At 40.4% G+C, this 27,628-nt stretch overlaps 1 protein-coding gene across 7 annotated transcripts in view; it reads right to left on the bottom strand.

Annotated features, from left to right (window-relative positions):
- Positions 1 to 27,628, bottom strand: part of SEMA5A (semaphorin 5A) — a 306,539-nt gene that overhangs the window by 214,403 nt on the left and 64,508 nt on the right. For 6 of the 7 annotated variants that reach the window (XM_068162023.1, XM_068162027.1, XM_068162025.1 and 3 more), the window contains one exon: positions 9,678 to 9,773. The gene's annotated coding sequence lies outside the window, so the exon portion shown is untranslated. Of the gene's footprint in view, positions 1 to 9,677; positions 9,774 to 9,976; positions 10,047 to 27,628 lie in introns of those variants that run through there. The other variant, XM_068162028.1, reaches the window with a different exon arrangement.

Genomic DNA, 27,628 nt, shown 5'->3' with positions numbered 1-27,628 from the left:
AACTTAGCTCCTCTTCTTTCTGGTATCCTCCCAAGTCCCACGTTCCCACCTCTAGTTTCTTTCCACTCGCAGTCCAGTCATCCAGAGCACTTTCCTCCATGCATTGCTTGGAACATCCACTGAACTACCAGCCTCACTCTGCTCATCAAAAGTCAGTCTGAGGCAGCAGAAAGACAGACTACAAAGCCAGCACAGTTTTTGCTTCACGAAATAACTTTAATGGAAAACCAAAATGGTAATCATTGTTTGCAAATAAAGATCCAAAGAGTGAAGAAGGTTGTAGGGAAATCAGAGGAAGTGTAAGAGCCAAAGGAAGGGGGTATGAAGTGAGAGAAAATGATCCAAGAGATGGCACAAGTGTCAGCTAATGCAGGAAAAGGAATTGAGAGGGAAGTACTGTAGTAATTCAGGGATCTACACACACATGCTTGCATTTCATCTTCTCCTTTCTCTCTATACCACACTTGCCTATGCCTTTTCCACTTGGTACTATTATTGGCATGGCAAACATATTGCCTTAGGGCCCAAAAGGCAGTCAACACCATAACCATGGCATACAACACAAGCTATCCTGTAGGAAAAGTATGCTTCCGGGTGTTGTGAGTAATAGCAGATCAGCAGACAATCCTTACTAGACAGAGGTTGTTGATTTTCAAAAATTACATAGCTTCAAAATGGAGTTGGGCAGATCCTCAGGGGAAAAAACAAACAAACAAGATCCACTGATGGTGAAATACCTTGACATTCCCAATTTGCAGTGTGAAATTCAGAGGCTTCCTACCTCTGATACTGCAACAGTACTCAGGAAAAGTCCCACCTGCTGTTTTGCTAGGGTCTTACTGTCTTCCCTGAGACAGATGGTGATTGCTCCTGGAAAAGACCAGATGCTGGGCTGGATGCAGCTATGATCAAGCACAGCCATTTGTTCCCATGTTCTGCAAAGGTCTGAGCTCTGTACTGCAGAGCATTTCTAGATTTCATTTTATTGACTTGTATTGCCATGCAGTACATACAAATTTGCATTTATGAGTTATTGATAAAACCTAGTAGAAAGTGGACATATGTATTCAACTGTAAGACAAGGAAAATCCATTGACTAGCTTTTTACAAAGCACACAAAGTACATGAATTGTGATCAGAAAGAGAAACTGCATCCAGAATTGTCAGTCTACGGCTTTTTTTCCTGGATGTTCCCTGAAAGCCCTATGGTTTAGAAAGAGATCTGCCTCCTGATTAGAGGTAAGTCAACAATGACCTCAATTTCAATAGAATCATGTAGTCATTAAGTGGACTTCCTTACAAACTGTCACAAAACATGACATAAATCATATTTCAGAAGTATATTTGTCTCTTGGGAGACAAAATATAATATATAAAGCAGTGGACAACAATTTTGAAAGCAGTATTTTCAGAGAGCTAGTAACGTGGCCCCTGATGGAATATGCTAGGCTACTTATTTCTAGACCTCAATACATGAAAATAATGTGTGAAAAATCTTACTTATCCATTAAGCCTGAATACTACAAAGATGGTATTTGCTAAACAGCCTTCAAACTCTGTTCTACCCTAGCTTTAATGTTAACCCACATTTTGCAGTCTTCCATTCAAAAAATGTAACTGTGCTCCCTGTATAATAAGGGGCTAACAGAAAAAGTGTATTTTGGAGTATCACCCCTGGGAAACAGGAATCTATGTGGGACCAGAATCACAAGTAAAGCAGTGACTATTAATAGAATCCAATAGCATAGAACAGAATTAACCAGGTTGGAAAAGACCTTTGAGATCATCAAGTCCAACTTATCACCCAACACCATCTAATCAACTAAACCATGGCCCCAAGTGCCTCATCCAGTCTCTTCTTAAACATCTCCAGTGTTGGATGATTCCACCACCTCCCTGGGCAGCCCATTCCAACGGCCAAGCACCCTTTCTATGAAGAACTTCTTCCCAAAATCCAGCCTAAACCTCCCCTGGCACAGCTTGAGACTGTGTCCTCTTGTTCTGGTGCAGGTTGCCTGGGAGAAGAGACCAACCCCCCCCGGCTACAGTCTCCCTTCCAGTAGTTGTAGACAGCAATAAGACCTCTGACTCAGTTGAGAACTGCAATAGAAAAATCACACAACTCCCTTCTATGCTACATTTGGTCACATTAGGTAATCCAGAGACATCATACAAACGTCATATTTTTAAATGAGGAACATTAACTGTGTGGATAACCATGCTATATTTGAAGATGTCCATCAGAACCATAGGAAACTCTGACATAGCTTTCTGAATCTTTGAATAAGAAGTCTGAAGAGAAAACCATGGCTTCTGTCAGATCTTTATGATAGTTCACCTAACCTCTTATTAGTTTCTCATTATATCCAGATATTTTACACCTTCTGCATATGATCAAGTTATTAAATCCTTTCCTGAGACAAACCAGGTAAAATTACAAATAATTTTCAAAGACCATTCTACAGGTAAAATATCCCATCTGTCTTCAAAGGCAAAAGGCAAAGTGCAAAATAAATGCAATGCTTATACTTAAATCCCCATGGATTCACATACAAACAACATCCCTGCACATTACATACGAGGAACATCCCTGCACATGACTGAACTTTCTATCAGTACAAACTTGCATATTTTTCCACTAGATCCTAAGATATAGCATGACAGAAAAAGAAAATTAAAGAGGAAAAGAAAATTCCTTCTAAAGACAGAAAAAAAATACTTCTACTTTCTTCCTCCAGCATTGCTAAAAATATACTTCTTTTTTTAAAGTCTGTTTGAAAGTAGTAAACAGAAATCCGACACTATCTGGCGGAAAGCACCCAACAAAGCTGTCAAAACATGAATGAGGAGATGGCAAATAAGCTAAGGTTAAATAAAGAACAACACCTGATGTATTTCTTTCTATACACAGAAGCTTCTTATGGGTTTCCTTCAGAGCATACATTGTGCTGCTCTGCATCTGTCTCAAACAAAGTCTGTTTTTCCCAAATCTGAAAAACCCTCTTAAATGAAGTTATTTTAACTTACTTACATTTCTATGTTTTACCTAATTTTTAGTGGCAATGCTCTTTCAACAATTTCTATATATGGGTTTTCAGGAAAATACCTCTTCCATAAGGTTATTTCACAAACTAACAATGCTGTGAAAATATGGTATGTTTGGTGACATCTTTTCCAATGGCTTCTCAGTGGCCAATAGTTTCCATCAAAGACTAAATTCTATGAAGTATCACTGATGTCTCCATAACCAAATCATGTAGCTTTGTAGCCATCATTTTTCACCTATCACCTTTTTAATCTTATAAGCATACAGTATGTATGCAGACTGCATTCACTGAAACATATCTTAAAACTCCTCCTTTTGAAGAATCTAAGATTCAGAGACCAAATGGGTCAAAGTCAACTTGAACCTTACAGAAATGTGACACCCCCACTGCATCAGAACACCATCAGGCAGGGATGGATGACATGCATGCTAGTGTTGCCTGAGACCACTAAGATCTATACCTAAAAGCCACATAGTATGGCCTGCATCCTTTTTGCTCTCCTTTCTGTACATCTTCATAACCTTGTGTATTGTGTTCCTCAAAAAAAACAAATATACATAAGGCGCAGGCAGGGATTCATTTCCTGGGATGAACAAATAACACCACCAAGGATGACATGCCACAGTTGAATGACATACACTTTCCTGGGAGGATCTCATGCCCACTTAGACAACATCCCATACCAACAAGCAAAGGGATTCCCCTAGGCAGACCAGCATAGTGTCCACTTCATTTTGCCAGCCTGCCCCTTCATCCTCTCCTGTACCAAGTCATTATCCCTATTCCAATACTAGTAAGTAAAGACATTAGTGTCGCGGGTTGAGGGATTAGTTATCAAGCAATCTACATCTTCCTAGCAGTCAGTTGTATCAAAGCTTAGTCCAACATCAGCTGATGCCAGCATTCTTCAACACACAGACCCATGTGCTCATTCATGACTGGCACCATTTTCTCCCCCAAGTCATTCTGTGTCCCAAAGGGACACCAACCACCAGCTGCATTTTTATGACCACCATAACTGCTGTAAATAGGAAGGGCAATAGTCTGTTCCTTCTTGAACCAGGTGACCAGCTATGCCAGTATAGGAATTCTGCCTTTCACTATGCTCTAAGGAAGGGTGAAGCTCACAGTAAGGGAATGCAGTAACATCCCTTATAAATCAAGGCATATTTAACATGCCTGCCCTAAGCATTCTCAGCCACTATATACCGCAGTGCCTCTCTTTTAACAGGCAGCCAAACCCCTCTTTTACCCAGGTGAGAAGGTATTCATTTAAATGCAATGAAAAAGCTAAACCACTTCTTTTCCTGCAGTTATTTTTATGTCTTTTCTCAGCCTGTCAGTAGTAATAAGTATGCTCTTATTTCCTACAACCTCCACACATTCTGCTTTTCTGTAATCCTTTTGGAGTTAAATGCTGTCTCTTCCATTTACTGATTGTTGCTTTGATGTCATTTGCATGCGACTACAGAAAGTTACATTGTTAAATTTACTTGTAGAACAGTCCAAGAACAAAGGTTCTGTAAGGAATAACAAAGAAAACGGTCACAAAAAAAACCCAAAACAACCCACAAATCAACCCAATATGAAGCAAACAAAACCACACACACATATACACAAAACCAAACCAAACCAAAACCAAATACACAGAGAAGAAAATGTGAAACCCTTGTAAATGTCAATGGCACAAGGGAAAACACTGGTACAATAAAACATCTTAGAAACAAAAAACTTGATCTTTGGCTGCAGGTGTGGTGTTGAAAAAACAAGAGTAATAACAAAACTTTCCATCATGGTGTGCTTGCTGTGCTCTGCCTCAGCATGCTCGGAGACAGGATGGGGCTTGCACGCTACAGAAAAGTCCCAGAAGCATACTGCAGCAAGTTGCCTCCACCCTTTCATGTCTGACCAACTTTCTCCTCTGTTACACACCACTTCACCATGATGTTTGTGGAACAGTCACAGAGAAGAAACTCTGCATTGCTAAAGTCACCATGACGTGGTCCAGTTTTTAAATATTAAAAACAAAACCAAAACCACACCACATTTTATTAGTTGAATCACTAAATCTCTATCAATTTCTACAATTAATAATATAACTACAAACATCTCTTTTACATGAGATATCTCGTGCAGGGTTCATAGTTCTTTGCTTTTTAAAGACACAAACCTGTATTTATACTGCAATAAACACCTCATATAGAAAGATACTGAAAATACAAATTGAAACCTGACATTGTCAGTGCACAAAGACTTTGCAAACCTTTGGTGCTTTGCAAACAATAAATAAACCAAGCAGGTTAATCATAGGTCATACAGCCAATATGCAGAGTTTGCTGCAGCTAGGTTGTGCTATATAGTTCAGGAATAAACAGGGCTGTCAATCTTACATGTTTTCCAGCAGTGGATTCAACCATATTTTATAAAGATGAAACCTGAAGCTGAGGCAAAAAAATAATTTAAGCTCCTTTCAGTGGTGCTGCAGAAAGGGCTTCCGGAGCAAACAGATTATACATGCTACATTAATACACAGTGTAACTAACAAAAACTGTATCATGTAGAGGACAAAAAAAATAAAAACAATCAAACCGACATCAAAGACAACTCACAGGGCTTTGAAACAGTGTCCTTTTCGACAAATGCTTTGGTACTGTCAGTTGTCAAGAAAAGAGAAAGCAACCCAAGAGACTTACAGCAATTGAGAGAGAACTGGACTACTTAAAGAGGGTAGCATCTCTACTGCAAGTGTGATCTGGTGGAGGGTAGCTGTGCTGGTAGAGAGAAACTGAATCTCATTCCTAACTGCCTTTTTAAGTGCACCCCCCAAAAAAAGAAAAAAAAAAAAGAGAGTAAAATTATAAATCAGAGACCATTCAGTTTCACAGGGGGTGTTAAGACCCTGCTTCCAGGGTCATTAATCTCAGAGATTTAACAATGTGCTTTAAAGGAGAGACTCTCATTCTCTGTAGCAAGAAACAAAGGGGCTTTCCACTAGACACTATAACCTCATCCATCCCTATCGGATCCTCCTTCACCTCATATGTAGAGTCAAGTACAACACAATTCATCACTTCAGCACAGAGATGTTTGCAGCTCAGTGGTCTGCAGTTAAGTTACATACCAGACACAGTATCTGAAAGAGAATAAAGCTCCTTCATTCCACTCTGAAAATGCTATCACTTCCTTGAAGCAGTGCAGGTTCCTTTTAACGGCAACATCTACTCCTAACAGCAACATCTACTCCTATAGAGCCTTTCATTGTTATGCTTGGTTTGTTAAAATTCCCCATGTCTGGCACAAAGGGAAACTTCCCACCACTAGGAACACAGTGCCGCAAGGAAACACCAGAAGAGATAGAAGCGCCACGAGGAAGGACTCTTCTTTAAAAGAGAACGAGCTCAAGGAATTACTTAAGTATGCAAATGGTTGACCAACGCAAAACTTTTAGTTGGTAATACCCTATGTTACATTTCTCTTCTTTCTTTCCCTCGTAACTGCTCTTGTTCTGCAGTTCCCCCTCATTTATCTAAAACCACACCTTTGCATCCAATCTTCTTGCAAGAAAAATACTCATGTCATCTTTGTCTTCACAAGTTTTCGCCATGTAACTTAGAAACCCTATGAGATTCCATTTCAACTGCTTTGGGATTGGTTTCAGCACTGCTTTAATAAAATCAATTTTTACCAAATGCAGCTACACTCTGTAGTCTAAAGAAAAAACATTGTTCTATCATGTGTGTTTTAACTTCAAGCCTCCCTGGAGAACTTACAGAATCATAGAATCAATAAGGTTGGAAAAGACCTCAAAGATCATCAAGTCCAACCTGTCAGCACAGACCTCATGACTACTGGACTATGGCACCAAGTGCCACATCCAATCCCCTCTTGAACACCTCCAGGGACAGTAACTCCACCACCTCCCTGGGCAGCACATTCCAATGCCTAACAACTCTCTCTGTAAAGAACATTCTCCTCACCTCGAGTCTAAACTTCCCCTGGTGCAGCTTGAGACTGTGTCCTCTTGTTCTGGTGCTGGTTGTCTGGGAGAAGAGACCAACCCCCTCCTGGCTACAACCACCTTTCAGGTAGTTGTAGAGAGCACTAATCTTCACCCATCACTATCCCTCTTTCAGTAGCCTTATCCATTATGGCCATTTCATCTCCTAGCATTATGCAACCTTGTCCCTTTTTTTCCTTTCCCACTTCATCATCTTAATATAGTTAAAATACTCAGCCTCTGAAGCTAATTCACAAATACAAAACTATCTCAAAGTTCTCCTTCTCTTTGTACTCTTCAAGGTTTTGCCATTTCATCTTGCTTAATTCTCCCCACAAAAGTTTCCACACCAAAATGAGTGTCACAACAACTCAAGTAGTGAGAAAAGGTGTTTTGGTAATTCTTCATTCCCTGATAGGCAGCACAGTAAGAAAGAAAAGGGAGATTTATTATTTTTTCTTTTACTAAGAACTGAAGTCTCCATGAAATAGCTTGAATGTATTAAGATAAATTTAACTGTAATTTATCAAGTGCCAAGATATGATTAAAAGCATCTTAACAAACAGGGAAAAGCCTCCAAGCTCAGTGCAAGACCTCAAATTGCATAATTGCTTAATATTTTTAAAAATAGTTTTATCAACAGCCTTCTCTTATGGGACTACAACCCCTTACATTCTATACAATAGCACATGAGAACCACCACAGTGGGCCAGGCTGGATGTTTAGCCCAAATGATGAATGAATGATCAAACAGTCTGACCTACTAGCCTGTCTCCAGGAGCAGCCAGGAGCAGATGTCTAAGGCAGTAGTGAAAACTGGAGCAGTGATAAGAGAAACATTTTCTTCCATTCCCCTTCCCAAACACTTACCACACAGATTTCCACAATTTGCAGCTCAGTAGCTTCCTTACCTAAAAGTAATACCTGCGTCACAGCTTTTTTTTTCCACCCTTTTTTTGTTGTGCCTCCTTTTCGAGCTTTGTTCAGCAGCAATTTACACTCACACAACATATACAGCATCCCACACCACAGAATTTCAGAAGTGATTTACACACTGCAAAGAAAAACTTTTCCTAGCTTTGACACTGTTCTCTGCCTGTTTCACCTGATATCTCTAATACAAAACCTAGGTGAGACTGAGTATTCATTTCCCATCCACACACCTTGCAACTCTCAGTATTTTATAGACCTGAAGCATTAGTATCTAGTCACTATCTCTTTGCCAGTTGGGAGACTCTGAGGCAGCTAGTCGTTCTTGCATGGAACCTGCTCCACAAATACCTTCTGCATCCTACTGCCCTTCTTCATTCTTGTTGCTCATCTCTTTAATCTTCTCCAGTTCTACTCCACTTGTTCTAAGATAGAGAGACCAGAATAGCAAACCATATATAAGATGAAAACTGGCCATGCTTTTGTTGATTCAGCCCACAAGGCAAGCAACATTCTGCACCTGACCTCGGTGCAGGACCTTGTATTTTGCCTTACTGAATTTTATGAGAGTCTCCTCAGCCCACCTCTCCAGCCTGTCCAGGTCCCTCTAGATAGCTTCCCATCCTTCAGTCTTATCAACCACACCACGAAGCATCACAACAGAAATCAATACTTTTTCAGTATCTCCATGCTCCATTTATCCACAGTCCTTTCTAAATCTAATCTTATTGTTTAATTAATCTACTCAGTTTAAACAAGAGGCATGCTAGCTTCTAGGTTCCTTGATTCTAGATGTAGGCTTTCTAAAACATGGCATCCAATTAGACATCTTCAAGTTCTCAACTCCTGAAACACGTGAAAACAAGAGGCTGCACACCATGGTCTGCATCTGGTCTATTTCAGTTTTCCCATCTTTTAAAGCTTAGGTAAGATAAATCTGCACCTGTTACACTGGGACTTTGAGATTTGTTCCACCATCTCTCCTACAAAAGCTTCCAGCTGAGAAAGGCAATCTCATAAGCCTCCCATAAGAAAGGTTCCAAAACAGGAAACACCCCACACTTTCCAGTGGTGAGTGTATACACAGAAGAATTACTTAGTTTTCTGTCATAGCTTTAACTCAGATCATTCATTTCATAATGTTGTCATATGCAAGCTCCACAGACTTTCCAACTGGCTTCCTGCTACTATTCTGACTGAAAAAAAGTAATGTGTTATTTTTTTCCTTAAACCTGTTAGGGGGATATTTTTTGTTCTACTTCCTTTGAATGCAGACATAGGGGGTTTTTAAGATGTCCTCTTGCTTTTAATAGCCTTCAATAGCCTGTCGTTTAGGTAACAGCCTTCCTTTTCCAAAGTGTTTTTTAGACTGGTGGTAAAGATTTGTGTGGAGCCTCCAAAACAGGATCCTGAAATAGTGTCTCTGCCACCTACAAACCATGTTCCTCTTGCAGTTGCCTTTTCAATTTTTCTTTAAACAAACAGACACATTTTTACATAGCTTCCCTTTTTAAAGTTGAGCATAATTTCAGAGGGGAAAAAGAGAGGAGAACTGATCATCATTTTTCTTGCATTCCTCTCTTGCATTTCCACTCCTTAACTCAGGGAGAAGAGAAAGGCAGAATACTGCTAGTGGTCTACAAAGCCATTTCTCAAGTCTTTTGTCATCTACTCATCGAACAAAGTAACAGTCTCTCACCTACCTTTTAGTCACCATCCCTCTGCAATCGCCTATTGCCGCTACTCAGTGTGTGCGCAGAGCCTAGCACAGTGGGGTCCCGGGTCTACCTTGTAGCCTCCTAGGACATAAGGAAACATAAAAGAGAAATAATATGTATTGAAGAGATAGCTCATCAGCAATTCTCAGACATTTATAGCAGTCTCTATCTTTCAGGACAATAAATTAGAACTGTAAGGCACTGAACTACACAATGTGAACAAGCACCAAACAGAAAGAGGCAGCTGGGGATGAGAATCAGAAGAGCACTTGTCACAGAATTACCAAATCCATAGGAATGAACTTGAGAAAAATCCTCACTGTAAAAATCTCCCTTGGTGCCCTAATGACCACTAAAATTAACAACCACTAAAAAGTGAGCAGAAATCTGTCCCCAAGTGAAACCATGACAAAATTCAGGTGGGCAAGTCTTTAGCATCCTTCCATCTTTCCACAAACAGGAAGGTCAAGGAAAAAAAATAAAATTAATGTCTAATGCTTTAAAACACTACCAAAGCCATTTTCCAAAAAGGGAGGAATCATTAAGAACACTTCAAGGCATTAGCTCATATTATAGGAATGACAAAGATAATATAAACATTTAAAAAATTATCTTCCCTCTTCTCTATTGAAACAAAAAAGGTACTGCTGATAAATCAAGTGCTATTTTTACTTGAAACAGCAATGCGGGAATCACACAGCAGTTTTCTGCCCTGAACACTTCAACAAAAAGGTACTTCAGAAGTAAGAAACAGTAACAGTCTAACCAGTTTAAGAATCCATTTCTTTGACTAAGAAGGTCTACAGCACAGAACAAATACATTAGCAATCAGCAGTTCACCCTTGAGCCTAATCAGAGACATGAGGCAAAAAAAGAAGTCATTGTTCCACTCTGTTTACTCGCTTATATAAAGTGACTGTAGTAGATGACTGTAAGTGCTTGTGGGTTGTATTTTTTTTCCCAGTGCTTTTCTGACCTATGAAACTCTCAGGAAATCTGCCAAATGCACAAGCAGTAGTACATAAAAGCATTTACAGCAAGGAAACATCCCATGAGCAAGAATAACTCTCCAGTTTAAACAAAGAAGATCCAGATTTATGTTCACCACATCACAATTTCTCATGAATCCTCTGCTCCCTATCAAGAAGTACTTCAGATTTTTATCATTTCCATGTTTTCTTTGAAACTAAATGTATATCATATGTGCACACATATGTGTACACCCCTCCATGAAATTCAGTGCCATCAAGCTCTGCTGTAGAAGTTGCCAAGATTTAGCGTTCTCCATAGCATAGGTATCAATTGAAGCAAACGGATGGAAGGTCACTTTAAATTTCATAATCCAAGGTGCTAGCTGAAGCTTATATTATTGAGGACACATTGCATTACCTTTTCTTTGCCTCCCACTTTTTGGAAAGGCAAGGACAAATTTAAATCTTGGAAGAGGACCAAGTTCTGCTTTTTTGTATTACTATGTGCAAGTGAATACTTGAACACCTCAGCGCAGCTACCCACCGCTCAGCGTGCCGATGACAAAACATGCCAAGACATTGTCTGTCATGTCATTGATTATAACTGTTACCATGCACTAAGCTCTACAGACAAGCAAAAGCAGCCCATCTCTAAGATGCAGCGTACTAGTGCTTTATGTATGCGCCCACTACACCAGAAACCAGAGTGAGCCCCTGAATGCTTTCAAACATTGCAAAGACAACTGTATACTTAATTTTTCCTGAACAAACCTGACGGTACCAGTGCTTTCTCTATGCACTTCAAGCTGCCTGCTCTCCACACACCAGTCATGTCACAATTTCTATTTCTAGACAAACCACTCAGATACTATTTTAACAAAATGAAAGCTTTAGCAAGTTTATTGTTATTTTAACCTTAAGAATTACCTAGGCAAAACTGGAAAGTTGAGTTGGGATCCATCATACTGATTTAGGGAAAACATATACATACACAGAAACAGAAACATAAGCTTGGATTTCTATATATTCATTTCTTGCTTCCCTTCCAGCACTTATTGTGGCAGCTCTGCTGGTCCTACGGCTGCAGTGGCACTCCAATCAGGCACAAGTATACAGTATACGATGTGAGTAGAATAACACCAAAAATTAGCTTGAGTATCCATTTAGTTAAGCTAAAGTTCAGACTAACTCAGCCTGTGCAGCCCACAGCAAAGCAATCTTACAGAAATTGCAAATTAAGATACCAAAGTAAGAAGACTGGCCACAGAAAACAAATCCCATTTGTGTGTGCGTGCGTTTGCTTGAGTATTCTTAATTTCATTTTATTGGAGGGTATACAAACATGCTTTAGTTCACTTTTGCTTTGTTATAGCACCATTTGCTAAAGGCTACTGTGACTATGCTTCCTGGCTCTTTCTTAGCCTCTCCTTTCAAAATTACTTCTGATGACCAGTTTCAAGCTAACACAAAAACTTTCATGAAAATGGCCAGTCAAAAGAAGAGACAATCTCACTTTCCAATGAGCTGTTTTCCTCTACTCTCAGGGGCAAACAGAGGCATGCAAGAGAGGAATTCAGCCACTGCATATTTTATTTGCCCATAAGTACATTAATTTAATAGAAAATTACGTTAATTTAAAAGAACAGCGGGGGGAAAAAATGTCTTCTGCAAATGGATAAATATATACAAAGCTGCACACTAGTGGAAGCTTTCCAGTAAACTGCACTAGATTTAATGATAAACACATAAAAAGGCTGTTTCCCAGAGCTGCTAGAATATGGTACTGGAGTCCTTGGTACAACCAAGCCATCTGATCAAACTTGGTGAAGGCATGGAGGAAAGTGCACGTAACAGTTAACAACCTTTGCTGTCATACAGGTACAGGCAATGCTCTCACATCTGTCTAGTGTATTTGGAAATACTTTGGCTACACACTGAATTACACAAACAGTCATAGCATATCTAGACACTGTGGCTCATCGGCATGCTCAGACGTCCCACTTCTGCTGTAGCCACACAGTACTGCTCAGGCAGCATGCCACAGCAGCAGTCTCACCTCACCCGCTCCCCTGGGAGCTTCCCCAGGCACCCAGCATTTTCATGCAACACCTAACAGCAACCATTGCTTACACTGCAAGGTAAAACAAGGACACTGAAAGGGACAAGAACATCCTGCCTCCACATCACTCCACCAGCCAACTTTGGCTTTTGCTCCACAGAGACCACAACCCAAGTTAGGCAAACTGCTCCAAATGACTTTTGCTGATGCTCTTAGGGCTGAAGTACAAGCACCAGGGAGATGTTTTTTTCCCCAATTCGGTGTTCTCACGATCTACACACATGTGAACTGAGCACAAGTGAGTTTTATGTACTAAAAATACTATTGAACAAATCACTTGCTTTTGTTGCTATCTACCAGCAGGAAAGAAAACCATGTCAAAACTGAAAGTGTACCAAAACTGAGAGGGAAGAAAACAAACAGACAAATGAATAGATACAGATATTCTCCTTCCTCTTCCTTTTCTCCAAAAACCGCCTACATAATGCAAATATATCCTACTTTCAGGGATGAATCAAAGAGGAACAGTTAAACAGCTGTTACATACAACCCTGTGCTCCTATAAAAACTAATATATCTCCTTCTAATGTATGCCAGCTAATATTACTACTTATCTTTCTCTTGTCACGCTGAAAAGGACCTCACATAAGGAAAAGGATCTCTTTCAACTCATCATGTTTGCTGCACTAAAAAACAGATGTGGGAAAATGGCAATTATTAAGCAAAATCTAGGCATAAGGAACACAGAAGAAACGGGAATATCCTTATTATGAAGTTGCATTGTATTGACATGTTTTTCAAATCACAATACTGAGTAAAGTAAAAACATAACAAATGTCATGATTTTTACAAACAAAACAACATCCTTGAGTGTGTCCCAGCTACCACTGAGACCAAAGAGCCTGCCCACACAAACGCATCCCAAACAAGCAGACACCCACAGATACATTCTGCAGAGCAGAAGTCCACCGTATGGAGCACTACACTCCCTCCTGTACTTCTTCACATGCAGGGCTGGGAAGCATCCAGGTCTTCACAAACATACAACTCAGAAACCACATCCAGACAAAACAGGAGCAATATCAGACTCCCTTGGACACCAGTATTTGTCTTGGTTTATGGAACACAAGCTCCAAGTCACGAAGAATCATAGACAGCCATTAAGCACACTCCAGGTGCAAATCACAAAAGCAATAGATCTGACTCAGAGTTTGCCAGGTTGACTCCATGGGCATGGCACATCTAACACAATCAGAAAATGAGACACTCATGGCCCATGAAGATCTTCTCTGGAGAAAACAACAAAAAAAGAAGAGTCTCTTAAAGCAGCACCATTGTGTTTCCTGCAACACGTGCCAACAATGCTCAGGAATATAAGTCCTGGCCATAATGTACATAATGACAGCTATACTACTGGCCAAGGTACCTTTGTTCCAGTTCTACTGAAAGGGAAGGTCTTCCCAAAGAAAATTAGATTCATTAATTACCCACTCTAATTCTATTTGCACTATTATGTTAATCTTCACTAGGTCAAAATGAACAAATGTAGAGACTGGAGTGTCAGGTCAGGAAATGTATTGCTGATAGAAAAGCATAGATCAGAATATGTAAAGTCACAAGCAGGCCAGAGTTCTCTGATAGAAGATTATGAAACAGAATGACTTAACATGTGGTTTTGCAGGGATTTTACGAATAGCTCATTTAAAGCCCCTGAACTTGCCTTACTTACTTGCTTTAACTACATCTAGGTCAAAGTGACAAGACATGTTAGGGTAAATTTAACCACTATAGATTTATAGTCCAAGGGCAGCACTTAGTTCTTGCCAAAAACTGACATGATTCCCCAAATAGTAATTTTTTAGGTATAATACATTATTAAGACTGCTGACAGAATGAAGATTATTACCTAGTTTAAAATGGCAGACATGAAGAAAAACAGTAATAAAAAAGAAGTTATTGTGGTCCTGCTCCCACTGAAGTAATGTTTTTCGTGAAGACTTCAAAGAGCAGGGAAAACATGGCCTCTATCCAACTTTCTGTAAATTATACAACTGGGTATTTTTATTTCAAATAAATCAGTCCTGATACTACTCTGGCCTCCTTGAGTCTGACAGCAAAACATCTCCCGATAATATTTATTCTTGAGCACGGACATCATTTATCTTTGTGCTTTTCTGGTCTTTGACTGAAGTCTCCAGGACATTTCAAATGCTCTGCCGCCACTGGTATTTGCTGTTTACATTTCTTCAAACTCTTACAAGGTGTCTGAACCTGAAGGTCACTGGATTAATAATCCAGACAGACTTCTCTAGTTCTAGGATACTGACTTTTAGCCAAGCTGTATTAGTACTGATAGCACAAGAGCATAATAGTTTCATGAGTAGTGAAAACAGTAAATAAGCTTCATTGATAGGGCTTTAAACTAGAGTTGAAGGGGGAAGGGACTGTTAATCTCATGCTTGCCTGTGACAAACATTGGGGCAGCTCACCTAAGGCAAAGTGATGGAGTGCTAGCAAGGGCTCTCAATTTGTTGCCCTGAGGCAAGCTAAGGACAAAGCACTGCAACACCCCAAGGGAATCAAGGGGGATTCACCCAAGAGGGTGACACGGCCAGCACAGCTGAAGTGCGTCCATGCAAATGCACACAGCTTGGGTAACAAACAGGACGAATTAAGGGTCATTGCGCTGCCGGAATGCCATGACATAGTGACTATCACTGAAACTTGGTGGGATGATTCCCACAACTGGAATGTAGGGATATATGGGTACAAGCTCTTCAGGAAGGACAGGCAGGGTAGGAGGGGAGGAAGTGTTGCTCTCTGTATCAGTGACCTACTGGAATCCGTGAAGCTCCACCTGGGGAAAGATGATGAGCTGATTGAGAGCATATGGGTGAAGATTAAGGGGAAGACAGGGGAAGGTCTGCTACACGCCACCAAACCAGCAGAACCAAGCAGATGAGGCACTCCACAGGCAAATAGAAGTAGCTTCACATTCACAGGCCCTGGTCCTTGTGGAGGATTTCAACCACCCTGACATCTGCTGGAAAGACAACACAGATAGGTACCATCATTCCAGGATGTTCCTGGATGCATAGATGACAATTTCCTCCTCCAAATGGTGGAGGAACCAACAAGAAAAGGCACTATGCTGGACCTTGTTCTCACCAATAAGGAAGGGCTGGTGACCAGTGTGAGGCTCAGGTACAACCTTGGCTACAGTGACCATGAAGTGAAAGAATTTAATATCCTCAGGGCAACTAGGAGGATGTATCCCAAGCTTACAACCCTGGACTTTAAGCATGCAGACTTTGATCACTTCAGCGATCTGCTGGCCAGAGTATCGCCCTAGAGGGGAGTGGGGCCCAGGACAGCTAGTCAGTGCTCAAGGATCACCTTCTCTGTGCTCAGGAGCAAACATCTTTGCTGGCAACATGGACAGTGGCATTGAGTGCACCCTCAGCAGGTTTGCTGATGACACCAAGCTGTGTGGTGCAGCAGACAGGCTGGAGGGAAGGGATCCATTCAGAGGGACCTTGACAGGCTGGAGAAGTGGGCCTGTGACAATCTCATGAGGTTCAACAAGACTACCTGCAAGGTCCTGCATCTGGGTTGGGGCAATCCCAAGCACTGATACAGGCTGGGCAATGACCAGCTTGAGAGCAGCCCTGAAAAAAAGGACTTGGGGGTGCTGGTGGATTGCAAGCTCCTCATGAGCCATCAATGTGCACTTGCAGCCCAGAAAGCCAATCACATCCTGGGCTGCATAAAGAGAAGCATAGCCAGCAGGTGAGGGAGGTGATTCTCCCCCTCTACTCCACTCTGTTGAGACCCCACCTGGATTACAGCATCCAGTTCTGGAGCCCCCAGAAAGGATCTGGATGTGCTGGAGCATGTCCAGAGAAGGGCCACGAGGACAAAACTAAAGAATCCCATCCCACCCTCCCTTATAAGAGCAACTGTATATGGAATAAAATGTTATTCCTTTTCTGGGATTCTACCAAGTAATTTCATGTCCTATCTAATAAAACAGAATACACTGTAATCTATGCATTTAGTCTGCATGAAACCAAACCCTAACCCCTTCTTTGTTAACCAGCATATGGTTACTTTATTTCCCAAAGGCAGCAAGTAAGCTAAGAAAGGTAAAACAAACAACTGGGTATCATAGAAAAGAAATTATGATAAAAAGCATCTTTAGATATGTAACCATAAAATAATGTATCACATTTTATCTGGCCTTCTGCAAAAGCCAGTGAACTTTTTCAATCCTATTTAAGAAAATTCAAGTGACCCTTAGAATGGCAGACACCATTTAGAAGAAGGAAGTCCACAACACTCAGGAAACCCCTAGGTTTTATTTACAATTCGAAATGAAATTTTCTGTACTGCAGGATAACAGCTGGTGTATTTTCCGTGGCATATTTAATGCAGAGACATCTGCTTTCTAGCAGACCAAGGATGAAGCTTGGGGTTATGAGACCTGGATTATATTTCTAGCTCAGCAGCTGATTTGTGGTGCACCCTCAAGAATTATGCTCTGTTCCCATTTCACCATTATAAAATGTGAAAATATCTTCTAGCAGTTTCCTCAAATAAAATGCAAGGTTTTGTATATCTCACTGCACTGCATTATGAAAACTGCAGTTCCAATTAAGAGTGAACTTCTAAGTATGCTGACGACTTCAGCAAAGCTTTACGGTCACGTTCCCTCAGTCAGAGACCCCAGCTGCCTTCTGAAGAAACAGGACTGAACAGATTCATGTGGGTACCACAGACACCAAATAATAATGAAAAGACTAATCCTCAATATTGCAGCTGCTGATAATGCTGGTTGCCTAACAATGCAGAAAGTATTACACTTGCTATTGCCTGCAGCATGCACTGCTATACAGAACAGGAAAAAAAACCCCAACCAAATCATATGCGGTCTGGGAGAATCAAAGATGATAGTCTGAAGAGGAAAATAATTCTATGCATATTGCTTGAGGTTATGAGAAAACCTTCTGCTAATATGCAGCAGGCTCCCATAATTGTGCAGCTGAAGTAATAACATCCCAACAAAACACCATTACAATGTCCAGTGTTTAACAACTGTGCCAGTTTCCACACGTCTGTTTATTCCACCAGCTGGCTTATCCACTCAGTCTAAATGCCACAAAATGATTTAAAGAAATCATATACACTACATTTTAAACACAGGAGACCATATTAAATCCTGACTAAGTCTATTAATTTTAAATGTTATCTACCAGGGAAAAAAAATAATAATAAAAAAATCTGTAATCTGTTTTTCCAAATGGGGGGAGAGCTCGTAAACAACACTGGGCATGGAGGGGATTGGTGCAACATGTCAACAAGCTTCGGACACTCTTGGTTCCCAGCCCAAAACTATTGGAATCAGTTATGATATAAAACAGAATTAACAAGAGTTTCTTAATCTACAATGCTTTCACATTCTTAGATTGTTCTCCTTCAATAATGGATGCTTCCCCTTCTCCCATCTCAGCATGTGTGAAAGAAAGACAAGAGTTTATGCATCCATCACAAGAGCCAGAACACACAGCACAGTCCAGCTGCTACCATAAATCACAAACTGAGAGATGTTCCCCCCACTTTCATCCAGCAAGCTGCTTCTCTCTTCAGCACAAAGTCAAATGCTGTGGGCTTTTTCTCTAGGTGGCTGTAGAGATAGCAAGAGTATGGTGGTTGTGATCTTGACATATTTCAAGAGTGGTCTGAAATACTCTTACCCAGGGCCAAATGTTTTCCCCATCATCAGTGAAAGTATTCAATGATTCGGCATTCTTCTAGTAGCTTATCCCTCCCTCTGCCACCCAGCAGGCGTGCACACTCCCATCTCCCTGCCTGCTGAAGCATTCACAAATGCCTCAAGCAAAACAAAGACGCAGAGGTAAACACTTTAGTCCTGGGCATCATCCCAGGGAAGACACACAATTTCCAAGCTCCTTCTCAACAGATTGTCTGCTCTCTTATGTTCACTTGTAATAATATAAGAAGGAAAAGGCAACTTATTTAGAACATCTGCACCAAAGCAAGTTCCTAAAATGTTCCTACAAGTACAGAAAATAAATAGCACAAACAAGGAGAATAGATAACCAAGACATACCCAGATTTCATATATAAATCCTGGTAGTCCATTAATGCAAACAAGATTGCTGGAAATCTTGCCATGATCTAAAATTATCATCCTTCTTCTAAAGTAAGAGGATTTGGAACATTGCGACAAAGTGAAGAGAAATATGCACTGCAGATTAATCTATAACATAATCATACCTTGTCTAAGATGGGGTTCAAACTCTTCCACTGACTAATCACTTAGTGCCCAAGCTGCATTTGCTAAAGCTTTTACCCATCCCACATCATCATTTATTCTCTTTCTACCTCAAGCTGTGATTTTTTTTTTCAAAACAAATTAATTTGGCTCTCACATTACATTATTCTGGAGGCAGTATTGATACATGAAGATTGTAGATGAAAATTAAGACCACACAGAAAGGTATATTAAATTATCCCAGATAAAAGCCATGCTAAAATGGGGTTTTAAAAGAGTAACATTAAAGCAAGGTTTTCACCAAACACAGCAGAAACCTCTTTGCTTTGCTCCATCTTAATCTACTTGAATTGATGCAACTATTTGAACTACTTAGGACTATATTATTCTCTTACTAAAAACCCCTTTTCTTCTCCAGAATCAATCTATTTTAATTCTTTTTTTTTTTTTTTATTATAAATAAATCAGTATTCATGTTCAATTTTCTTTTTCCCCTTTCTTGATTTTTAATTTCTTATCCCCCTATTCCTTTCTCAGTGATGGAAAAGAAACCAAACCAAATATATCTGCTACTGTTAGCTTTCACTGCCACTCAAGAATGGCAATGATAAGAACAAGTCTTATTAAGAGTGGCTGAGGGAAGTGGGGCTGTTTAGTTTGAGGAAGAGGAGGCTGAGAGGAGACATTATCACCCTCTACAACTACCTGAAAGGACAATAGAGAGAGGTATGTGCTGTTCTCTTCTCACAGGTAATTAGTGATAGAACAAGAGGCAATGGCCACAAGCTGCACAAAGGTAGTTTAGGCCAGACATTAGGGAAAAAATTTTCACTGAAAAAAAAGTCAAGCATTAGAACAGGCTGCCCAGAGAGGTGATTGAGTCACCATCCCTTGAGGTGCTGTTTAGAGGTGGCAGTTAGCAATATATTTTAGTGGTGAACTTGGTCGCGCAGGGTTAGTGGCGGGACCTGATGATCTCAAGGGTCTTTTCTGACCTGAATGATTCTATGATTCAAAATAAAGTAAAAACAAATTACCAATATCAAAAGATCTTGCTTTTGTTTGTGTCTGCATATTTCCATTCAAAGATTTATCTTCAGATGATTCTTCTAGTGATATAATAAAGTTAGGATTTAAGTCACAGAGTTAACTGCATTGCATGTGGAGACACTGGTCTTTGAGAGACCGAATACACCCCTCCAGTTACTCAAAAGCAGTCTCTGAATATGTAGTAATGTTCTTCTTTATACAACTTTAAGCTACATCACAGTCTCTCATCCCCAGAAAATACTCTTCAGGCATGGTTCAGATTGAGCAATATTTGGAAGAAAATTTTCTCTATCAACTTCCAGAAAGAGATCTTTCACACTGTTTTGTATACTACTACTCAGAATTACTGGGGGGGGGGGGGGGGGGGAAGAAAAAGGAATGGTTCCACTATTCCCTTGCTGGAACATGCCCTTCCCCAGAAGTCTTGTGGGCCTTGTACTTAATGCTTAAAGTCTAAACGAAGCAGAGAAAAGAGACAGTCAGGCAGTCAGCATGGTTTAGGATACAGAGTTGGGCAGTTCTGGAGGGAAAGACCAAACAGAGCAGGGGAAATAAATATGAGCACTCTATTTTTACACTATTGTGAAAATCTCGTTATAGTAGACTGCTGATGTGTTTCAGAGCAGTTAGAATGAAGCTTATAAGCACAAAACATAAAGCATGATACTTTGGTTTTAGCATTCAAGCAACTTTCCTTTTTGCAGAATACCATGGAAGAGTACTGCATAGCTATAAATGCAAAAGCAAATCCCAGAAGGCATTATAGCAGAGGAGAGTAGAAAACCCTCATTCAGTAACTGAAGGTAATAAAATCTAATATCTAAATGTAAAGGATAAGGCAAGTCATCAAGCTGGAGGTTAATAAACTGGGCATTCAATATCTTGTTCTTGTTTACCCACTCTTACATGCTTAGAACTGCAACAAGAGACAGTGCTATTCGCAGTTTCCTGACAACATCCCAATTCATGCCTCATTTCTGCATATCCTGAAACATCTGTAAATCAGAAGAATGACTATACACAACTGGTTACCTAAACTTTTGATGGGCAGGCCATGTGCACCATGTTGGCTTTTTGTTGTTGTTTTGTTTTATTTAAATTTACTAGATTGTAGAATTTACTACAATTTCTACCAAAGGACTTCAGGATGGGATTTAAAACGTCAGGTTCTTTTTTCCCTTGTTCAGAGCTTTGCTTGAAGTTTGTAAATCAAAATCAGCTTTCTTAATAAGTGAAAACTAAAGAAGGAAGGTACAGGCATCACAATATTTTCTCTAAAGCCTATTGAGTGACACCTTTGGAAATGTCAATGATTTGACAGCAGGAAGGCAAAATTAAAAGGATCAATTCCCAGGCATCTTATCTCTACAACTGGATGCAGAATTATTAAAAGCAGTTGAATGCTACTCAACAGCAATCTCTCTTCTAACTCCCCAAAGTGCATACTGGAAATCTTGTGCAGAAACTTGTAAAAAACCCTCTTAGTAGCCTACCTACTATGACTGTATATTTTATATGCTGCTCAGGGACATAATCTATTTCTTCAGGCATCCTTCTACAATTCTGCATTAGTTTGCTTGCCATCAGATATCAGAGCTTTATTAATGATCTTGTATTTACCTCTATGAGTCAACAATTCAATGGAAGGAAAATAGAGCAATAACCTAAATCTACTCCTTTTAAAGAATGTATTCTACAGAAATTAAGTCAGAAGGAACATCACCTTCATTTGCACCAGCACAACAAAAGGGAGTTGTTTGAGTTTTATTTAAGTTTTATTTTTACAGACACACTACTTTTGATATGTGGTCCAGCTCATTAAAAGGGAATAAAACAACCAATGTTTAAGGATGCCAATGCTGTCCCCTTAATGGCAAGGGATCAAGGAGAGTTGGTGAGTAGGAACCACGTAAAAATTCCACTCAGATCACTCTAAGTATCCCCACTGGTCGCCACAAAACTCCAAACAAACAAAACTGGAATTCATTCAGCTCCAGCTTCAGCCTTTGAATATTCCTCATTAGGCCTTTGGAAGAACTAATGAGGAATCCACTTCTCTATCTCATAAGAAATACTGACAGACAATCAAAAAGCTTGGTACTGTGCAGCAGGTGAAGCTTACCCTTAAAATACTGGGAGAAGTAGTGAAGAAAGTGGATTTTTAATTAACCAATTTCCAATAATTTCATCCTGCAGTATAGAAGTATCCATCTGCTCCATCTTTCTTCTCAGTCCTGTTTTTAAACTGTGAGTTTTCTATTTATATATCACAATATGCAACAAGGTTCTCTAAAACAAATGGGATGTGATACAAAGAACAGGGGAGAAATATTAGCCATGAAAGAATGGCTCTGGATGGATTTTGGCAACTTGCTCTCCTCAAAGATGTTAAATCATTACAGTTCCATCCCTACTCATCAAAATCAGGTTCTACTTAAACAAGATGCAGGTAAACTCTTGTTTATGAGGCAATAATTGTTCTTGATCCTCAAGAAAACCAAGATGCAAATTAATTCTTTATTTTTAATTAAATACTGGATGTTTTTCCACTTCTGCAGAAAATCTAGTATTTTGCTTGAAGACACACTGCTGGAATTCTTTTGGAAATGCATTGTAGGCACTGGACTTCTTGAACTTCAGACACATGTAGACAAGCAGCACATGTAGATAAGTAGCAAATCAGCATTTCTGAAATCCAAGGCATCATCACTCAGGATAAATCACTTCTCAACTGAAATTACTCCAGTAAGAAGTTGTTTCATAGCCACTCTTAAAAGGTTTTTCAGTGTTTTACTGAAGTCTTTTAATGATTGTACATGCCAGAAAAATCCTCACTATCAATACCGACTGGGGGATAAGGTGATAGAAAGCAGCCCTACAGAAATGGACTTGGGGATTCTAATGGACAAGAAGCTGAACATGAGCAGACAGTGTGCACTTGCAGCCCAGAAGGCCAGTTGCGTCCTGGGCTGCATCAAAAGATGCATGGCCAGCAGATTGAGAGGGGTGATTCTGCCACTTTGCTCTGGTGAGACCTCACCTGGAGTACTGTGTCCAGAGCTGGAGCCCTCAATACAGGGAGGACATGGACCTGATGGAGAAGGTCCAGAGGAGGGCCACGAAAATGATCAGGGGGTTGAAACACCTCTGCTACAAAGACAGGCTGAGTGAGCTAGGGTTTTTCAGCCTACAGAAGAGAAGGCTCCAAGGAGACATAATAACGACCTCCCAGTACCTGAAGGGGGCCTACAAGAGGGATGGAGAGAGACTGTTTACAAAGGCCTGTAGTGATAGGATGAGGGGCAATGGCTTCAAACTAGAGAAGAGCAGATTTAGATTGGATGTTAGGAACAAGTTCTTTACCATGAGGGTAGTGAAACACTGGAACAGGTTGCCCAGGGAGGTAGTCAGGGCCCCATCCCTGTAGATACTCAAAGTGAGGCTCAACAGAGCTCTGAGCAACCTGATCTAGTTGAGGGTGTCCCTGCTTACTGCAGAAGGGTTTGGAGTTCCCTTCCAACCCAGACCATTCTACGATTCTAAGGCTTCTTACATATCTTGGATCATCACATTAAGATCTCCTTTCAAAAGGTAACAAAAATGAAGTTTCATTCTGGAGTTCTTAAAACATTTTTCTGACTAGCAACTTGGTCAAATTAAACTAGAAATATCATGACAACTCCTCTGAAACTCTTTTTAAGTATATCCTCTGCCACGTTTTCCCTAACAGATGTTCAGACCAAAAATTAATTTAAAATGCTAGTACCTCATCCTGCATATGGCAGGTTTTGAGTTCCCTCCTGATTTTTCATTAAAACCCTGTAACTTAGTCCCACCAAAGAGATCTAAGAACCACTTCTATGTTATTAGAATAAACCTTTATTAGAATAAACCCAACCAGGTTGGAAGAGACCTTCAAGATCATCGTGTCCAACCCATCAACCAATCCAACCCACCCAAACAGCTAACCCATGGCACCAAGCACCCCATCAAGTCTCCTTCTGAACACCTTCAATGACGGCGACTCCACCACCTCCCCGGGCAGCCCATTCCATAGCGCAATCACTCTCTCTGTATAGAACTTCTTCCTAACATCCAACCAGAACCTCCCCTGGCGCAGCCTGAGACTGTGTCCTCTTGTTCTGGTACTGGCTGCCTGGGAGAAGAGACCATCATCCGCCTGTCTACAACCTCCCTTCAGGTAGTTGTAGAGAGTGATAAGGTCACCCCTGAGTCTCCTCTTCTCCAGGCTAAGCAGCCCCAGCTCCCTCAGCCTCTCCTCATAGGGCTGTGTTCCAAACCCCTCACCAACTTTGTTGCTCTTCTCTGGACTCGTTCCAGCAAGTCAACCTCCTTCCTAAACTGAGGGGCCCAGAACTGGACACAGTACTCGAGGTGTGGCCTAACTAGTGTGGATTATTAAACTGAGCTAAAAGTAAGAATACATTTAAAACACAACAGAAAACTGCAAATCAATGAAAATCTTCCCTTAAGCCCCATCAACATTTGTTTTTACTAAACTCTCACTGAAGTCCTAAGACAACTTGGTCATTTTCAGCTACAAAAGGAGACAACAATTACGGTTATTTTTATGGATGACAATATTGATTTTTGTTGTGCTATTTCCACATTTCCTAGAACAAAGATTTAATACTAAGGAGTAGCTAATCAAAATAGAAGTAAAACTTCCACCACCAATCCTAAACACAAGAGAAGATAATTTTGTTTCATTATATGATGTGTGTTTGTATAGGTAAATTGAATTGAAACAGAAAGGAATATGCACGTACTATTTCTAATATCATCTCCCATCATCCTTTAAAATTCAACTTGCATATATATGAACACAGGTATGTATGTAAAATACAGAGTGATCATAGAATCACTTATCATAAAACACCATATAAAAGTGTTAAAATATTTTATCATAAAACAGTAGGAAAAAAATCAATCACCAGAAAATTGCCATAAATAACTCTCATCCCTACTTATGACGGCACATAATTAGTTCAGAACTCACACCAAGAAATGTGTGTGGTTATTTTAGGAATAAAAGACTGTAGTATACATTAAACCAATAAACAACAACAGGAGTCCCAAGCCAAGATTTTAGAGAACCTTAGGTGTCTAAAATCCAGGCATCCACACACGGCTTTGTCATTTCAGCTTCTATGACAGAAGGTGACTCCAGAGATGCTAACTCCTGTTGACCTAGGATACAATCATGATATTTCATTTAAGCTTGTTACCACACTGGGCAAGTCAAAGTTCCTCCCACGTGTGGTACTGAATACTATGGATCGTACTATTAACACTGCCCTTGATAAGCAGCACACCTTCAGAGAAAAGTGGGAAAATAAGAAACCAGCAGCCCTGACTCAAAATGATCTGGAAACTGAAGATAAGACTGGAAGAACAACAGAAACAACTGTACACAAAAAGGGGCCATGTTCAAGTGTCAGCCAGAAGAGGTAACACTTTCTGTTAATTGTAAGAAGCAAATACTGCAAAAAGAGGCACAGGAAGGGCTACAATCTGTGTGACAAGCAGACAAAAAAATCCTCCTCCAAAAAACCAAAATTAATCCTGCATGAATGATGAAGTATTAGGAATCAGCTCATGGGATTAATCACATCACCATCAAGATGTTTAAACTAATCCATTCTCAGTGTGCCTGCCACAAATCACAGTTTATTGAGATCTGACTACAAAAAAAGCAGCTGTTCCACCAAAACCCATGAAAAAACACCAGCCTAGTGACAAATACCACTGCACATCCTGTGCTTGATCTACATTATTTTTCCAGCTCAAAGACCTCAGACTGTAAATCCAGTGCAAAGAAAAGTCTTCTGGGCACAGGGAAAAATCCTAGCAATGACTCTGTTGCAGTTCTTCTACAGAAGGCCTGAGCACTAGTTTCACACCTCTCATCTGCCAGATATATAATGATGAGACAGCTGCTTGACCTCTGATGTGCCTGAACTACATCGCTTAAACTCAGCTTCTGTTGTACTTTACAAATTTTAATCTGATCATAGCTCTCAGCATGTTATTCAGAAGCAGTAGAAGAAGCTGCTCTTTTCCAGACATGAACGTAAACTTTTCAATTTGGATTCTGGGAAAGCTAAACTCTCCAGAAAAAATTGGCTGGAAATAGCAACTGCTTAGTAGTTTAAAACTTTCTCTAAGCACTGGTGACGCTCATTAGTAGTCTGGCACTTCACCAGACGAAGGACTAACAGAAGAATACTTAAAGCAAAACAAAGCTTCCTTCCTCTTTAAAACAAGAAAAAAAGGAAAAAAAAACAACAAACAAACAAAAACATTTACTGGAACTCATCTCCTCCTGAGTATATAAAGAATAATTAGGGACAGCTGGGACATCTAGAAATACTCAGAACACATGTCCAAACACTGCCAGTGTCCTCTTCACTAGTGCCAGACTTCCCATGGTCCGACTGAGTTCTGAGGGAAGAAGGCAACTTGAGGCCAGAACCAAGTTTAAACTGACACAGCTGTAATAATAATGTCACACAAGCTTCTTATTCTAAAGAAAACACTAGCTTCAAGAGGTTTACCATTTCCTTCACATAGATTATATCAAGAGAATTTCTTGTTTTCCCAATTACTACTTTTTTTATTTTTTCCACACAGCAACAGGAAAGTTTTATAAGGTGATCTGGAAAAGGTGAGTAAATGCAAATGCTGCTAAATTTAAAAAGCCCATAGCTGAACCCACACTGAAAATTTAGCCAAAGATGCATTGCAAAATGATTAGCATTTTTCCTCTTGGAAAATTCCCTGGCAAATAAAACAGTTTCCTAGAGGTCTGTAATTCTGACTTTCTAAAAGCACTAGAAAGTCTTGACTTTAAAAATCTTTCGTAGGCTTTTGGGGTTTGGAATTTTTTGAGGGATAAGGATATCCATTCCTATTCACTAGTGGTGTCCCCCAGGGATCAGTGCTAGGCCTCATCCTCTTTAATATTTTCATTGATGATCTGGATGAGGGGGTTGAGTCAGTCACCAGTAAATTTGCAGATGACACCAAGTTGGGAGCAGGTGTTGATCTGTTAGAGGGGCTCTCCAGAGGGACCTCGACTGACGGGATAGATGGGCAGAGTCCAAAAAGATGTCATTCAACAAGTCCAAGTGCAGGGTGCTGCACTTTGGTCACAACAACCCCATGTAGTGCTACAGACTGGTGTTGGAGTGGCTGGAGAGCTGCCAAACAAAAAGAGACCTGGGGGTACTGATTGACAGCCGGCTGAACATGAGCCAGCAGTGCACCCAGGTGGCCAAGAAGGCCAATGGCATCTTGGCATGCATCAAGAATAGTGTGGCCAGCAGCAGCAGGGAAGTCATTGTGCCCCTGTACTCAGCACTGGTTAGGCCACACCTTGAGTACTGTGTCCAGTTCTGGGCCCCTCAGTTTAAGAAGAACATTGAGACACTTGAACATGTCCAGAGAAGGGCAACGAGGCTGGGGAGAGGCCTCGAGCACAGCCCTGTGAGGAGAGGCTGAGGGAGTTGGGACTGTTTAGCCTGGAGAAGAGGAGGCT

This window comes from Melanerpes formicivorus, unplaced genomic scaffold, assembly GCF_026170545.1.
Source record: "Melanerpes formicivorus ecotype bairdi unplaced genomic scaffold, bMelFor1.0.p_v2 SCAF_61, whole genome shotgun sequence".
Lineage (NCBI taxonomy): Eukaryota > Metazoa > Chordata > Aves > Piciformes > Picidae > Melanerpes > Melanerpes formicivorus.
This window is presented reverse-complemented; position numbering and strand designations above follow the sequence as displayed.